At 35.4% G+C, this 17,504-nt stretch overlaps 1 pseudogene; it reads left to right on the top strand.

The window, feature by feature from the left end:
- Positions 1-3,888: 3,888 nt before the first annotated feature.
- LOC141507327 (mitochondrial import inner membrane translocase subunit Tim8 A pseudogene) lies at positions 3,889-4,425 on the top strand (annotated as a pseudogene).
- Positions 4,426-17,504: the final 13,079 nt, after the last annotated feature.

A 17,504-nucleotide genomic window follows, 5' to 3' on the forward strand; every position in this document is an offset into this window, starting at 1 on the left:
AAAAATGTTAGTAAATTCATATGGAGAAATGAAAAGTCAAGAATTTCCAGGGATTCAATGAAAAAGAGTGCAAAAAAGGTGGCTTAGCCCTACTTGATCTAAAATTATAAGGCATCAGTCATCAAAACTGTCTGTTAGTGGCTAAGAAATAGAGTGGTGGACGAGTGGAATAGACTAGGTGCAATAGTAGGAAACAATTATAGTAATCTGCTGTTTGATAAACCCAAAGAGTCCAGGACTTGGGATAAAAACTCTCTGCTCGACAAAATTTTGGGGGGGAAATTGGAAGTTAGTATGGGAGAAGCAAATTAGAACAACACCTCACACCCTATAACAAAGATAAGATCAAAATGAATACAGGATTTAGATATTAAAAACAATATTATAAGCAAACTAGAAGATCAACGACTAGTTTACTGGCCATATCTAGTGAAAGGGAAGCAGTTTATGATTAAGGAAGAGATGGAGAACCACTAAAAACAAACTAGATGATTTTGATTACATTAAATTAAAAAGCTTTTGCACAGACAAAACCACTGTAACCAAGATCAAAAGAAATGCAATAAGCTGGGAAACAATCTTTACAACTAATGTTTCTGACAATGGACTCCTTTATAAAATATACAGAGAACTGAGACAAATTTAAAAAAAAATTCCCAAATTGACAAATGGTCAATGGATATGCAAAGGCAATTTACAGATGAGGAGATCAAAGCAATCCATAGTCATATGAAAAATTGCTCTAAATCATTACTTATTAGAGAAATGCAAATTAAAGCTTCTCTGAAGTACCACCTCACACCTCTCATACTGGCCAATATGACCAAAAAGGACAATGATCATTGTTGGAAGGGATGTGGGAAATCTGGGACACTATTGCATTGTTGGTGGAGCTGTGAACTCATCCAACCTTTCTGGAGAGAAATTTGGAACTACATCCAAAGGGCAACAAAAATGTGCATAAATTTGATCCAGCAATAACACTACTGGGTCTATACCCAGAAGAGATGAAGAAAAAGGATAAAAACACCACTTGTACAAAAATATTCATAGCAGCCTTGTTTGTGGTGGCAAAGAATTGGAAATCAAGTAAATGTCCTTCAATTGGGGAATGGCTTAGCAAACTATGGTATATGTATATCTTGGAACACTATTCTTGTAGAAACCAGGAGGGATGGGAATTCGGGGAATCCTGGAGGGATTTTCATGAACTGATACTGAGTGAGATGAGCAGAATCAGAAAAACAGTGTACACCCTAACAGCAACATGGGGGTGATGTTCAAACTTGATGGACTTTCTCATTCCATCAGTGCAACAATCCGTGACAATTTGGGGCTATCCGCAATGGAGAATACTATCTGTTTCCAGAGAAAGAACTGTGGAGTTTGAACAAAGACCAAGGACTATTACCTTTAATTTAGAAAAAAATGATATCTTATTGTCTTATCTTGCTATCTCTCCTACTTTATGTTTCTTCCTTGAGAAAATGATTTCTCTCTCATCACACTCAATTTGGATCAATGTATACTATGGAAACAATGTAAAGACTGGCAAATAGGGGCAGCTAGGTGGCATAGTGGATAAAGCACCGGCCTTGGAGTCAGGAGTACCTGGGTTCAAATCCGGTCTCAGACCCTTAATAATTACCTAGCTGTGTGGCCTTGGGCAAGCAACTTAACCCCATTTGCCTTGCAAAAACTAAGAAAAAAAAAAGACTGGCAAATTGCCTTCTGTTGGGGGTGTAGGGAGGGAAGTAAGATTAGGGGAAAATTATAAAACTCAAAATAAATAAAATTTTTATAATTCAAAAAAAGAAAAAATAATTTATTTTTGTTTCCTTTTAAAAAATATTGTTTTCCAATTATATACAATAGTAGTTTCTATTTATCATTTTTGTAAAGTTTTTAATTTTACAATTTTTACCCCATTCTAACTCCCCCCAACCCTCCAGAAGGCAGTCTGATCACTTTTATATTGTTTCCGAGAGAAAAAAACATATAGAAGAGGAAAAAATAATATATTGGTGATGCCAAAATTATGTAGTACATAAGACAACATTTTTTTTTTTTAAATTGAAGGTAGTAGAATTTGGTGTTTGTTTAAACTTTTCAGTTCTTTCTCTGGATACACATTGTATTCTCCATCCTGATACCCTAAAATTGTCCCTGATTATTGTACTGATGGACTGAGCAAGTCCAATAAGGTTGATCATCACTCCATGTTGCTGTTATTGTGTATCATCTTCTTCTGCTCATCTCATTCTGCATCAGTTGATGTAAGTCTTTCTAGGCTTCTCTGAAATTCCATCCCTCCTGTTTTCTAATAGAACAGTAGTGTTCTATGACATACATATATATATACACACATATATATATTATAACATGTATATAACATGTATATGTATATATAACATATATGTGTATATATACACATCACAATTTGTTCAGCAACTGATGGATATTTACTTGATTTTCAATTCTTTGCTACCACAAACAGGGTTGCTATGAATATTTGTGTAAAATTGATGGCTTTAACTTTTCTTGATGTCTTCAGGGTATATACCCAGTACTGGTTTTGCTGGATCAAGGTATATATAAATTTTTATTGCCATTTGGGCATAATTCAAAATTGCCTTACAGAAAGTTTAAATTAGTTCACAGTTTCACCAACAATGCATTAGTGTCCTATATTTCTCACATCACTTCCCTCATTGCTCATTGTCCTTTCTGGTCATTTTAGCCAATCTGAGTGGTGTGAGATGGTACCCCAGAGATTCTTTAATTTTCATTTATCTAATCAGCAATTATTTTGAGCAATTTCAAAAATTAATTTGAAACATCTTCATAGTAAAAAAAATTAAAGCTAAAGGGCTGAAAGACACATAAAAAATCTATTCTTAGTATAATAGATGATATGTCTTAAAACTGGACAGAGGAAAACTTTATAAGCAACTGTAGGACAGAGAAAATTACTTTTTAATAGATAATTTTTATTACATAAATTTTTAAAGTTATACAGCTTTAAATTAACATGGCTATAATAGTGAACAAATAGGGTTTCAGAAAGAATATTTGCAGTACATTTTATTTTTAGGGGGTTTTTTTTGCAAGGCAATGGGGTTAAGTGGCTTGCCCAAGGCCACACAGCTAGGTATTAAGTATCTGAAGCCAGATTTGAGCTCAGGTACTCCTGACTCCAGGGCCAGTGCTCTAACTACTTACCTACCTAGACACCCCACTGCAGTAAACTTTTTAAAATGTCTGACATATACTATCTAAATAGAACTGATGTAAAACTAAATAATTAGGAGGTATTCTTCATTGATTACATTGTCAAAAGAAATAAAATTTTTAAAAGAATGATCAAAAATATTCAAAATCACAAATTAAAGAAATATAAATTAAAACAATTGAATTTAACCTCATATCTAACAAGTTTATGAATGTCTTTTTTAAAGTTAATTTAGTTAAATAATATGACATTTATTTCTGTCAACAAGTGGTAAGCTATAAACATTAATGTGAGTTGATCTATTACACTTCTGTCTTCATTTTGAAGGGCATATGAAAGTCTTTGTATTATGAGAAATGTCAGAATAATATGTATCATCAATCCATCAATGACTTCAAAGTGTGTTCTTCTTATCACTCCTGTAGAATAAATGCTGAAAGATTACTTATTTTCATGACCTACTTTGGTTTTAATTTAATCTTAATAATTTAAAGATCATATTTATCTTACTCTTTATAAAGTTTATAATGGCATTTGGTCATCATAAGGAAATTATAAGGAAAATCTTTAGAATCAGGTCCAAGGCAACCATTATATATTTTTGTAAGTAACAAGAAGAAAATATCATTTTATCACCTTGAGTCTGGTTGTACTATATGGCATGGGCTGAAGTAGGAGTTCTCCAGCGGAGATTTGAAGAGTTCTTAATCTTTAATGTACCGAGGACACCTTTGGCAGTCTGGTAAAGTTTTTAGACCCCTTCTCATAATAATGTTTTTGATGGTTGACATAAAATACATAAATTTACTAAGAAAAATTGTATCACCCCTAAATTCAGTTATCAAGACTTTTTCTTTTAATTCTTGGAAGGTTTTTGGGACCCATAGGTCCTGTCCTTCAGGACAGCTCAATGTAAATTCCTCATTATCAGTTGCAGGACTGAGTGATGTGGATCCTTAACTGCAGCATTTCATTGAGATAGAAACTCTGAAGCTGTAGGTTTCAATATTTGTTGCACCAAATGACTAAACTTTGCTGGGAAACATGCATGGTTAACCAAGTTGGATAGTTGAGCTGAAACCTGTCTCATGAAGTGTGAGAAGCGATTTATTGCCCCAAGCCAGTTCAGCCTGAATCAACTGGAGCGGACACAGAAGTCAAAACCAGTCTTCTCAGAAAACTTGTCTTACTGATCACAGTACATCTCTCTCTCTCTCTCTCTCTCTCTCTCTCTCTCTCTCTCTCTCTCTCTCTCTGTTCCATTTTCAAAAGAAATCTATAGATCAAGAAAAGAATAACTGTGATGCCATAGTTGTAAAGGAAAAGGCTGTGGGGAGATTGAATTACATTTTTCATCCCATCCTTTGGGAAGTTTTCTGTGATCTTGATGAGAAAATAGTAGTTTTGTGAGTTTGGGGTTGTATTGTTTTGTGAAAATTCTGTACAGTTGACTGAAAGATGACTAGATACATAAAGCTATGTTTGTAATGCTCCATTGGCTTTGTTTGGATGCAAGTATTCAATCTGGGATCACATGAGTAGCCTCCCTTATCTGTATACATTAGTTTCAAATATGTTGGAGGATGGGGTTGAGATAATCCTCAAATCTAACAAGAGGAGAGAAACCACTTAGTATTTTGACTTATCAGAGCAGATCTGTAATACAGTGCCCAGACTATAAACCTCACTTCCAGTGGTATCCATCTTCCTGCCTTACTCTGATTTATATTAAATTCTTATAGACAATAGGTCTCAGTAGACAAAGCTGAAAGTGTAAAGGCCTTTGGATACAGAAAAATCTAGCTTAATTTTTCAAGTGGATATAACTTTTACCTCTCTCTTGGCAGTTTCAAAATAAGGACAATTTGCCCTGAGTTTCAGATTATTGTGACTGGAACGATGTTCCTGAATTAATTGTAAAGATTTAAACTGATGGGAGGTGGGGGTGGAGCCAAGATAGTGGCAAGAGAACAGCCTTTCTTAGCAGCTCTCTCCAAAATATTTTAAAAACCTTAAAATTATGACTCTAACTAAATTTTTGAGACAGAACACGCAGAAAGATCTAGTGAAGCAATTCTCCAGCACAAGGAAACCTGGAAAATAATGGGAAGGTTCTATTCCACAGGGCTGTAGGGAGCAGCAATATGCCTGAGCAAAAGACTTTCAGTCTTCTGGGAACAGCCCCAGGGCGCCTGGGTCTCTGGGAGCCCTGGCTCCTGACTGCAGAAGCAGTTTCCTGACCTGCCACCTCAGAGAGCACCAAGAACAACTTGGAGGATCAACAGGGAGACTTCTGCCAGAGTGAATGCAAAGCCCAGGCCAGTGGCCCTCAGTGCAGCTGAGATTCCAGGAAACAAAAGCAGGCCTGTGGAGTCACCCAGCAGGGAGTCACCCAGCAGCTGAGCCCTGAGTGCTCAGTCCAGGGAAGGTAAGGGAGTGGAGGGAGACTGCCGAGGTCTGTTCTTTGTCCCTGGGACAGGACTCTGGGATTTTGACCACATTCAGAACCTGGTTGCAGTCTAGGCCCCCCACAGAGCTGGGACCTTACTCACAGCCCCGGGGGCAGAGGGATGAGCTAGTGGTCATTCACAGACCAGGAGAGCAATCAGAGCCTCCCATAAGACCTCGAAGGAACTGAGGTCCTTGCAGGGGTGTCCCAATAATACTCAAAAGCTCAGGAAGCACCCCCAAACCAAGCACAGGCTGGGGAAATTAGTAAACAGGGAAAAAAAGGAACCTGGCCATAGACAATTTCTTTGGTCCCATGGAGGACTAAAACACACACCCTGAAGATGAGTAAGTCCAAGTTTCTGCATTTAAAGACTCCAAGCAATGTAGAAGTTGGTCTCAGGCTATGATAGAGCTCAAAAAAGACTTTGAAAATCAAGTAAGCAAGATAGAAAAAAATTGGGAAGAAAAATGAGAGAGATGCAGGAAAAACATGAAAATGAAGTCAGTAGCTTAGTCAAAGCAATCCAAAAAAAATGCTGAAGAAAATAATATATTAAAAACCAGTTTAGGTCAAATGGATAAAACAGTTCAAAAAACTTAATGAGGAGAAGAATGCTTTAAAAAGCAGAATTGGCCAGATGGAAAAAAGAAATAAGAAAGCTCCCTGCGGAAAATAAATCCTTCAAATGTAGAATGGAGGTAAAGGAAGCCAATGACTTTGCAAGAAATCAAGACACAATAATTCAATACCAAAATGATGAAAAACTAGAAGAAAATGTGAACTATCTCATTAAAAAAAACAACTGATATGGAAAGCAGATTGAGAAGAGATAATTTAAAAATTATTGGGCTACCTGAAAGTCATGATCAGGAAAAGATCTTTGACTTAATTTTTAAAGAATTCTTACAGGAAAATTTCCCTGATATCCTAGAAGCAGAGAGTAAAACAGAAATTGAGAAAATCCACTGATATTCTCTGGAAATTCAAAAGAAACAACCTCCAGGAATATTATAGCCAAGTTTCAGAACACCCAAATCAAAGAGAATATATTACAAGCAGCCAGAAGGACACAATTCAAATATCATGGAGCTATAGTAAGGATTTCAATGGACTTAGCAGCATCTACATAAGGGCTCGTAGGGCTTGGAGTTTAATATGCTGGAAGGCAAAAGAGCTTGGAATTCAAACAAGAATCAACTACCCAGCAACATCCTATTCCAGGGGGGAAAATGTACTTTCAATGAATCAGGGGAATTTCAAATGTTCCTGTTGAAATGACCAGAGATGAACAGAAAGTTTGACCTTCAAGTACAGGACTCATATGAAGCACAGAGAGGGTGCACAAGAAGGTTAACTTATGAGGGACTTAATGATCATGAACTGCATGTATTCCTATATGGAAAGATGATACTGATAATACTCATATTAACATTCTCATTTAATAGAGCAGGTAGAAGGAGCTTTTATAGATGAGGCACAGGTGAGAGTCTAATTCGAAAGTATAATATATTGTAAAAATGGAGTCAATGGGAGAAAGGGAAATGTACTCGGAGTAAGAGAAAGGACAGGTAAAATAGCTAAGATATTTCATATAAAAGAGTTAAGGAATAACTTTTACAATGGTAGAGAAGGGGAGAAGGAGAGGGGGAATGAGAGAGCCTTCATTCTCAATGGAAATGGTTCATAGAGGAAACAGCATATACACTCAATAAGGTATAGAAAGCTAGAAGACAAAGGAGAGAAGGGGGACAGGGGGCAGGGAGGGGGGATGTGAGTGATAGAAGAGAGGGAACATCATAGGAGAGGAGAGTCAGATAGTCAGAGGATAGTCACCTCTTGTCCCCAAGGCCAGTGCTTTGTCCACTGTGCCACTGAGCTGCCCCACAGCACATTTTTGAATAAGGACAGAAAGGAGAGAGAAAATATAATAGATGGTAGTGGGGGGGAATGAATGGAGGGAATTACAATCAGCAATAGCAACTGTGGAAAAAATATGGAAGTAACTTCTCTGATGGACTTATGATAAAGAATGTGATATACCCAAGAGAGAGTTGATGGTATCAGAACACAGACTGAACCACATCTTTTCCTCTTTCTTCTACTTTATTTCTCATGAGGTTTTATATTTTTGTGGGGAAAGGGGGTATTATGTTTACTCTTACAACAAAAAATATTTTTGTAAATGGAAATAAATTAAAGAAAATTTTAATAAAAGAAAAAAAAAAGATTTAATCCAGCCACCATTCCAGCTAAATCAGAGTTCTAGATAGACGGATATGGTAAATGTATTATTTTATTGTTCCATTTGCTGCAAATCTTCTGATGAATGAAATAAAAACTTTACCTCAGGTTGAAAAAATAGTTCTTGAAGTTTATGATAAGAAGACCAGAATTAGAAATAAGACTAACAAGATTATTGGATTATTCTCATATGAAAATGATCTTGTTTCTCAGACACATGGTCCCAAGCTCCACATCATGTTCCATGAAAGAGACATGTTGTCATCCCTTTCTTTCATGTCCTTCTTATTGAACCAAGTCCTTTGCAAACAGTGAACAATAATGGTCATTTTAAGTGAACTCTACATATTGTATGAAAAAATAAAAACTTACATTGTTCCACTTCATCTATGGAGTATCAAGACTACTTTGATGTAAGGGAATAACAGAGCTAATCAACATTACCTTAACTGAATTTATATATGTGGTATGCTTGTTCAAGATAGATTAGGAAAAAACAAATCACAGTAATAAATAGGGAGGTAAGACCAAGGAGAATAGAAAGAATGGGCATAAAGTTGGTGTGAGATACAATAGGATATTCAGAGAGGATATGATATGCCCAAGAAGAGTAGCAAATCATTCTAAGTCTAGATCCTATACTAGACAGAAGCCTAGATGGTACTAGCTTGCTTCATTGCTTTCTTCTTGTAGCAAATCTAAAGTAAGGTCTGCTTTTCACCTCTTTTCTTCAGTAAACATAAAAAAATTGCAACACAACCACAATTCAATGTTTAACTTTAAAATTATATCCTTTTCAGCTTATCTTTTGAGGCAAAAGTTTTAAAAGAAATTTCTCAAGTTTTTTTTTCAGGACATTACTCAGTATCCTGTTTAAATTAGTCATAAGATAGAATATTCTTTCTTACTTTCCTTAGTCTAAATTGGTTTAAAGAAATCTTCTCCTTGCAAACTAATTAAAAGAATATTTTTAAATGAAATTTACTTAGAAGTTAATTAGTGGGGGCAGCTAGGTGATGCAGTGGATAGATCACTGGCCCTGGAGTCAGGATGACCTGGGTTCAAATTTGACCGCAGACATTTAATAATTACCTAGCTGTGTGACCTTGGGTAAATCACTTAACCCCATTGATTTACAAAAAAAAAAATTTTTTAAAGTTAGTGAGTTATAAATGGCTATACATATACCTAGACAATGACACAACTAATTTAATGCAGAACTTTAGAGGATATTAAAATAAAAAAGGAAAAGTGAATTTAAACTTGATGTTAAAAATTTAATTTTTTTCTGGACTCTTGAAAAATCTAATGAAAAATTCTTTATGATGGAGGTAAAGTCAATATGGCAGATTAGAGACAGCCATCTCCCCTGAATATCCTCAACATTTCCCTCCAAATAACTTTAAATTAGCACCTGAAATAAAATTTTGGAATGGTAGAATAATCAAAGGGTTAGGATAAGACATTTTTGTAGTCTAATAAATTTTAGGATGTCATCAGGAGAAATTGTTGACATTCAGATGAAACTATGGCAATGACAACCATGTCTAAAATAGAAGCAGCTCAAAAGTTTTAGACCATAAGGGTGTTGGACAGCTGCTGATATAGGGCTTACAGGGGACCTTATGATGGCACTGGTATATCTGGCGTTGATTGTAACTCCATTGACCATAACAGTTCTTGGTTGCTGTTTCCAAGGAGCAGAGGAGCACTTTGGGGTCACTCAAAGGGGAGCAGACACCCTGATCACAGTACCAAAGAAAAGGGGAATTCTATCACTTGCAGATAGAGAGGACTAGGCACCTTTCCTTGGTAAAGACCAATGTGCAGACCTGAAGAGCAGTGATCATATCCTTCCCAGGACTGTACCACCTTAGTAACAGCAAAAATTTCAGACCTCAAGAACTAGTTCTGGAAATAGTCACATTCACAAATCTGAAGCTTGGGACAGGGTTTCCCTGGCACAGGTGAGAAGAGCCCAATATTAACATAAAGTTCAAAGGCAAGAAATGGAAAAAATGAGCAACCAACAACAAACACTACTATGGTGGTAGGGAAGACCAAGACATAAACTCAGAAGATAACACTTGGCTCTTAACATTTTTGATAATTATCTACCCAGTCTAGAATTCTCTCTCTTCTCTTCTCCATATCTATCTATTGCATTTGCTGGTTTCCTTTAAGCCTAATTAAAATCCCATCTTTTACAGAAATACAGGAGTCCTTTCCCAAACCCCCTTAATTTTAGTGCCTTCACTCTGTTAATTATTTTCTTTTATTTGGTAAATAGATTGTTTGCACATATTTGTTTACTTGCTGTATCTCCCATTTAGATTATGAATTCATTGAAAACAGGAACTGTCTTTTACCTCTTTGTATCATCAGAGCTTAGCAAAACATCTGGCTTACAGTAGATTCTTAAGAAATCTTTTTTGAAAGGGGTGGTTAGGTGGTGCAGTGGATAAAGCACTGGCCCTGGAGTCAGGAGTACCTGGGTTCAAATCCAGTCCCTAGCTGTGTGGCCTTGGGCAAGCCACTTAACCCTGTTTGCTTTGCAAAAACCCCCCCAAAAAAGAAATCTTTTTTGAGTTACCAGTCAAGATGGTGGAGAAAAGTCAGGTACTGTTTTAAGGTCTCCTGGTTTTCCCTCATGAACAAGTCTCTTGAAAGATTGGAACCACAAAATCCATAAAAGAACCTAGGAGAACAGCTATCAACAAGGTCTTTCTCAAGGGATCCTGGGCAGAGAGCAGAGGCACAGTGCAGGGGTGGTGGGGTGAGGTTGGTGGACTAACCTGAGAACAGAAGCAGAAGCATTTCTGTTTGCATGAAGGGTGGGAGAGCTCCAGTGAAGTGGCAAACATCTTTCCAGTCAGCTCAACTGATCTTTAAGAACAGGGGAATGAGTCTGGAAAAACTTGCATGAATTGATGCTGAGTGTGATGAGCAGAACCAGAAGAACATTTTATACCCTAAAAATAGAATGGGACAATGATCAACCTTGATGGATTTACTCAATCCATCAGTGCCATATTCAGAGACAGTTTTAGGGGAGGTGTGATGGAGAATACCATCTGTATTCAGAGAAAGAACTGTGTAGTTTAAATGAAGACAAAAAATTATCTTCAAGTTTTAAAAAACTCATCTATGTATTACATAATTTTGCTATCTCTAATATTTTCTTTCTTCCTTAAGGATATGTTTTTTCTCTCAACACATTCAATTTTGATATATATGCAAATCATGGAAATAAATGTAAAGACTATCAGATTGTCTTCTGTTGGGGGACAGGGGAAAGAAGGGTAGGAGGGAGACAAATTGTAAAATTCAAAACCTTGCAAAAATGATTGGTAGAAACTATTGTATATAATAGGAAAGCAAATTATATATATATATTATATATATATGAAATCTTTATTGGCTGAGAGGGTCAGCATTTAAGAGATGCTTACTGACTGATGAAATATGATCTGACTTTCTGATTAGAGTAAACCAAGTGTTTAATATTAATTATAATAAACTCTAACTCCTAGTTTAATGCTCTCTATGTAATTGAGCTAATATTTTCCTAATTCAACATATTGCTGATTTTGGAAGAGTCAGCTTAAGTTTTACCAGACTTTAATAAAGAAAATATATTTTAAAAAGTATTCCATATTTGCAAAAGAATCAGAAATAAATCCCTTCCTGTTTTACTATACAGCAAAACTAAATAGCTTTTATAACCCTTGGGAACTTCTCACTTTACTTTGTATCAACACAATAAATCATGGCAGGAGAGACAATGTGTTCAGCCAGGCAAAATTCTTGGGTATTTTTAAGACTTAAAGAGATTCACTAAGCAAGACAGAAGTTATTCCCAAATTATACCTGGCCAACAAGGGCAATAAATTGAAAAACCAGAAATTAACTAAAGTGTTTTATCCACAAAATATCACAACACCTTTGTTGTAGATTCTTTTTCATGGAATCAGGTAAATGTTGTAACTCTCTTAGACAGTTTCATTGTAACAGAAACAAACCAACTGAACAAAGAAGCAGCTAGGTACCCAGATAGAGAACAGGAGGCAGAATGTGCTGGACAAGTCAGATCAACAACCACCTTGACTACAGCATTCCTTTAATTTCTTTTTGATATAGCCTGGGAACCTTAGGTAAAGAACGTTGGGAATGGTATATGATGTCCTACACCACAGGCCCTTGATTCCTGGCTAGACTCCTTGAAGAGAGCAATCATTGTGGAGAAAGGGCCCACTTTCCTTACCACCACCACCACCATCTACTGTCATGTTACCATTGATTGACAGGTAGACCCAGGAAAATCAGCACTCCTAGATCACCAGTTTTGTTTCTAGTCACCACCTCATCTCCTTTATCAGTCATTATCCAAGGAAAGTAATCCACCTATCAATTATTTCTTTGGATGCATAAATATTGTCTCATCAATAGTTATAACTATTAAAGTCCCGGAAAAGAAATTTCTCAACAGCAAACTCCTTGACAAGCTGTTCAAGGTCATAAACAGATAAAGTTTTGTCAGTAGAAATGACATTTTAAAAGATGCATTACAACCTGTTTTGCTAGACCATATTAAATAACATGATACTTTTCCAGTTGTTTTGCACCTGAAATTTGCCGAGTATGTTGTCTCCTCCATTCAAATATGAGCTTCTTGAGAACAGGGATTGTCATATTTTTCTACTTGAATTCCAAGCATTTAGCATAGTGCTTTAAAACTTAGTGATGTTAAGAACTGCTTTGGGGGCAGCTAAGTAGCTTAGTAATTATCTAGCTTTGTGAACTTAGGCAAGTCACTTAACACCATTGCCTAGACAAAAATAAAAAAAAAAATTAAAAAAAATTCTTTGGCATCCATTCATTCAAAAAGACATCAATCAATTATTTCCCAATAATCAATATTGTTATCCCTTCCATATTGCAGTGATCAGGGGCCAGGTTTAACTATGAGTTGATAAATTTGTGTAAATTATTTTGGTTTTCACTTCATACCAGAGAAGAAGCCTAATTGTCCTTCTTTCGTGGAATTCTAAAATTTGGGTTAAGTATTTCAGCATAGGCTATATTATTAAATATTTTACATATATTTTATGCAGTTCTGAATTTCTAAACTTTTTCTGTTGACCTTCATGTATCATCTGTGTCATTAAATTCCCATTTAATTTCTTTGTGTTTTTTAGGTTTTTGCAAGGCAAATGGGGTTAAGTGGCTTGCCCAAGGCCACACAGCTAGGTAATTATTAAGTGTCTGAGACCGGATTTGAACCCAGGTACTCCTGACTCCAGGGCCAGTGCTTTATCCACTGTGCCACCTAGCCGCCCCCCCCCCATTTAATTTCATATGCTGATCTGTGATATATTGAAACCACAAAGGGAAAAATCACAATATTGAAAGGATGATTGTATGATAAAGTATGATTAAATCAGTTGAAGTGAAGCAATAATACAAAAGCCCCTGTTGTATAACTTAACCGTCAACTTCATAGTGCTGTTTATTCAGTTTTAATACACATTGGCCAACTTTCTATACCAAAACATACACATTTATACATACAAACATTATACAGAATAAACATGAAGTAAAATTCTTGTATGTTCATCATCTTGCTATTATGAAACTAGAAAACAAGATGGAAAAATAAGTTGGAAATTCTTAAAATTTTTCCATTCATCTTTGCTAATTTACTCCTAGTATATAACACAGATTAACCTGAAGAAAAATTCTTTATTCTTTGTCACAGACCTTTTGACATTTTAGTAGGACCTTTGAACCCCATCACACAATATTTGCTATCTATAATCATAATTAAAATTTAAAAAAAAGCTCAATTAGGGGTTAATGAAAATAAAGATGTATTTTTTCCACCAAAGTTTACAAAGCCCCTGAAATCTACCCATGGATAAATTAACAAACCTTGATCATTGTAAATGACAGGGTATCTTCCTCCAGAAACACTGGAAAAATGAATTCACAGAAAAGACCATTCCTTCACTGAAGGCTGACATTGTAGATAACCCTTTAGTAGTTAGTTTAGTTTAGCAATAGGTTAGCAAACTATTGTCTTAGAAGACAGAGTTATATGATGTGGTGGAAATAAAAAGTTTTGGAATGAGGATGAATGCAATTCCTGGTTCTGTTATGTATATAATCTGAAGGTACCTATGTGACCTTTGCCAAATCACTTTACCTCTCTTCCTTCTTTATTTCCATATTTTAAAAAAATGAGAGTATAGGAATAGATAGTCTCCAGGGTCTCTTACAGCTCTAAATTTTGTCAACCTACAACTAAAGTTCCCTCCCTATGTCTATGTTTTTCTTAAAAAAAAGAACTCTGGTTGTTCCATTCCAATTCTACTTTGTGGGAATTAAACATAAACAACTGAGCATGTGGCCTCCAATACTATTTATCTGGGTCCAAATTCCTCTCCTAGCTCATGAAAAAGTAATTTAAAGATACAGCTGATACAAACTTTATCCATATTAAATGAGAAATTAATAGAGTTGCAAAAGACCTTAGCATGTCATACGAAACCAGCTTCTATTTATCGGATGATGGTTCAGCTAGCCAACACATCAGGGAAACTTGGAATCTACATTTCCTACAGTGGGTTGCTTTTTTTGTCAGTTCTGAGCTTTTATCCTTTTATGTACACAATAGCATTATATCCTTAGGAGATGAGTTAAACCTAAGAGGGAAAACATCTGCGAACATGCTTTAGTACTATCCACGTTTCAGAGAGCTAGTGTATCATAAGCATCAAAATCATAAAGGAAACACATGATTTTTTAAAAACTCTAGCCAAAATAAACATTCACTAGATTAGTCATTTATCTGTGGCTTAAAACAAAATCAAGATGTGTGGTTATCAAGAAATGCGGATCTCAGTCTTTTGTCACTGCCCAGAATGATCAACTCTTCTTTGTGTCTTATTTCCTCATACTAAACTCCTCATTTTAGATTCTCATTCATGGCTTACTTCTACCACCACATTGGTATCCCTCTTTAAATTAAGTTCTCCCTCATAACTATTCTATGAGTACTCTAATTCTTTCTGTTCTCCATTACTAGACTGGCACTAACATAATGTCAGGAGACATGGATAATTTCACAATATCTGCTTGGGTGGTTGTAAACGTTGGAGGGAGAAGTATCTTTATGTTCACTGATGATAAGACTGAACAGAAGCCATGTACATCCAGAAAGACAATAAGTATTTTTGAAAGTATGGATTATTTTCTTTTCCATGTGATTGTTAAGTTGAAACTTGGAGTGTGTGGCATTGTCTTTGGATAGCACTGTTGAGAGAGAACTTAGAGTAATGGAATATACTCTGAACATAGACTCAGAAGACCTGGCTTTGTGGTCCAGCTCTGGTACTTGGACAAATCAGTTGAGGCCCAGTTCCCTCAGCAGTAAAATAACATAATACACTCACTGAGTTGTTTTCTACTTTAATATTTTTTCCAATTAATGCAGAGGTAGTTTTCAATTTTCATCCATTTGAAAATTTTTGAGTTCCATATTTTTCTACCACTCTTCCTTCCATCTCCTTTTCCCTTTGCAGTTAAGAGTGTGGTAAAAGTTGTACATGTACAATCAAATTGTATTGTTTTAAAGAAAGTTTTTCTTGATAAACCTTAAAACACCATAGAAATGTAAAAAAATTTTCTTTTCTTAGGAAAAGAAACATACTTAGAGGGCAGAAGAACCTTTAAGAAAAGCAAATACTAATCTGCATTCATTACATCATTTCCTAAAGGAAAAAGGGAGAGAAATATGTCAAACAGACCAAAAGACTTCTTTGATAGTCTCTACCATCTAGCATTTTTATTCTTTAGACAGTAACATTTAGCAGATGTGGGGCTCCTTTCAGTAGTCATTTTAAAAGTTTGAGAGACATAATTTCTGGATAATTAATCATTTCATTAATAATGCTAGCATATTACCAATAAAGTGTGTCAGTTACACTCTTGAATACCAAAGTTATATCATGGCAATATACTCACAGTTTATATGCCCTTGGAAGAGTAGATATTCATTATGGTGATAATAAGAGGTTGACCTATTCTCATGAAAGGCTAAGGATGGACATAACTTTGATCAAATCATTTATTTCCAAATCAGCTTCAGATACCTCACCCAAGTCACACAATGGATGGGGAATTTATATTTGATTAAATTTCTTGTAAAGTGACCTGTGGGTTAGCAATACCTAAATTGAGGAGATAGTTAATCCTGTTATAAACAGTCCTGTCCTTCAGAAGATGATCCTTGAAATGAATACTTCAGAAAAAAAGTGGGGGAACTCTGGATCTCCCCAAATCATTAGTTAATAAATATTTTTTCTCAGTAGCATACCTTCAGTCACATTCAGTATTGACTGATTATCTAGTCTTTTTTTTCCCAAAAGTCCCTGAAGGAAAATAAAATTAATGTCAACACGCACACAACTCAAAAGATCCAGGATAAAGTAGGAAAAAATATTTCCACTAGTCCTACTCACAGACTCTTGGAATTGGATGTGACATCAAAGGTCATTGACATTAGTCCACTATGTCATTGTTTTATTTTGGCCTGATGGTAACCTTGAGCTCTGGAAAGTTATTCCAGTAATATTGAAGTTCTAGGAGGTCCTACCAAGATGGAAATACTGCAAGTATAGGCAGTACAATGGACTATATATCTATTATAAGTGGTCCAAACTAGGTAAGTTCAGTCACCACAGGTGATACATTTTTTTGCCATAATTACTCATTAAATCTTCTGGGAAGTCACAGAAAGGTTCTGATCTGTATCATTACAAGGAATAACCATACAGATGAAATTATAGCTCCTTGAAGTAATGGAGTCATTAAAATGATGATAATAATTAGTGATTTAAGGTTTAGAAAACCCTGAGTTTGCACAAGATCATAATACTTTGGAGAAGAATTAAAGGTTAAGCCAGGGCCACAGTAGAATAGTACTTTTGTTGTAGGCAAAGAGAACATATATAATCTTCCACTTTGAAAGGAACAGAAATCTACAAGATCAAAAGAATGAAGAGGAAACATATAACTCACCTCTCAACAGAGAAGGGCTGAATTTAAGATGTAAAAAGAAATGTATACTTTTAGAAATGGATGACGGAGGTATTTATTTTACTGAACTGTGAAACTTTGTATTAAGGGCTTTATTTTTTTTTAATTGTTCAATAGAGGAGAGTAGCAAGTGTAGATTGTAGATAAATAATCAGGAAATTGATTTACATAGGAAACCTTAAACATAAAAATTATGTTTTCATCATTTTCAAGTCATCTTCCTTTCCCCAAACATATAAAGTTGCCTGGACTAAATTGTTTTCACTTTAAGTAAGGAAGAATTTCTGGAGGAAGAAAATTCATTAGCTATAGATTCCAAACAGCTTTGTAAAGTGCAACCAGGAGAGTTATTATTCTTTAGTAAATGAGGAGAAGATGCTTAAAAACTAGCCAATGTTTTAAGGATGGCAGCAGACCAGCGCCCAGGTGCTCTTTTAATTGTTCCCTTTCTTTCCATTTTCCATCATCAATTTAGGTTGA

This window comes from Macrotis lagotis, chromosome 1 (assembly GCF_037893015.1).
Source record: "Macrotis lagotis isolate mMagLag1 chromosome 1, bilby.v1.9.chrom.fasta, whole genome shotgun sequence".
NCBI lineage: Eukaryota > Metazoa > Chordata > Mammalia > Peramelemorphia > Peramelidae > Macrotis > Macrotis lagotis.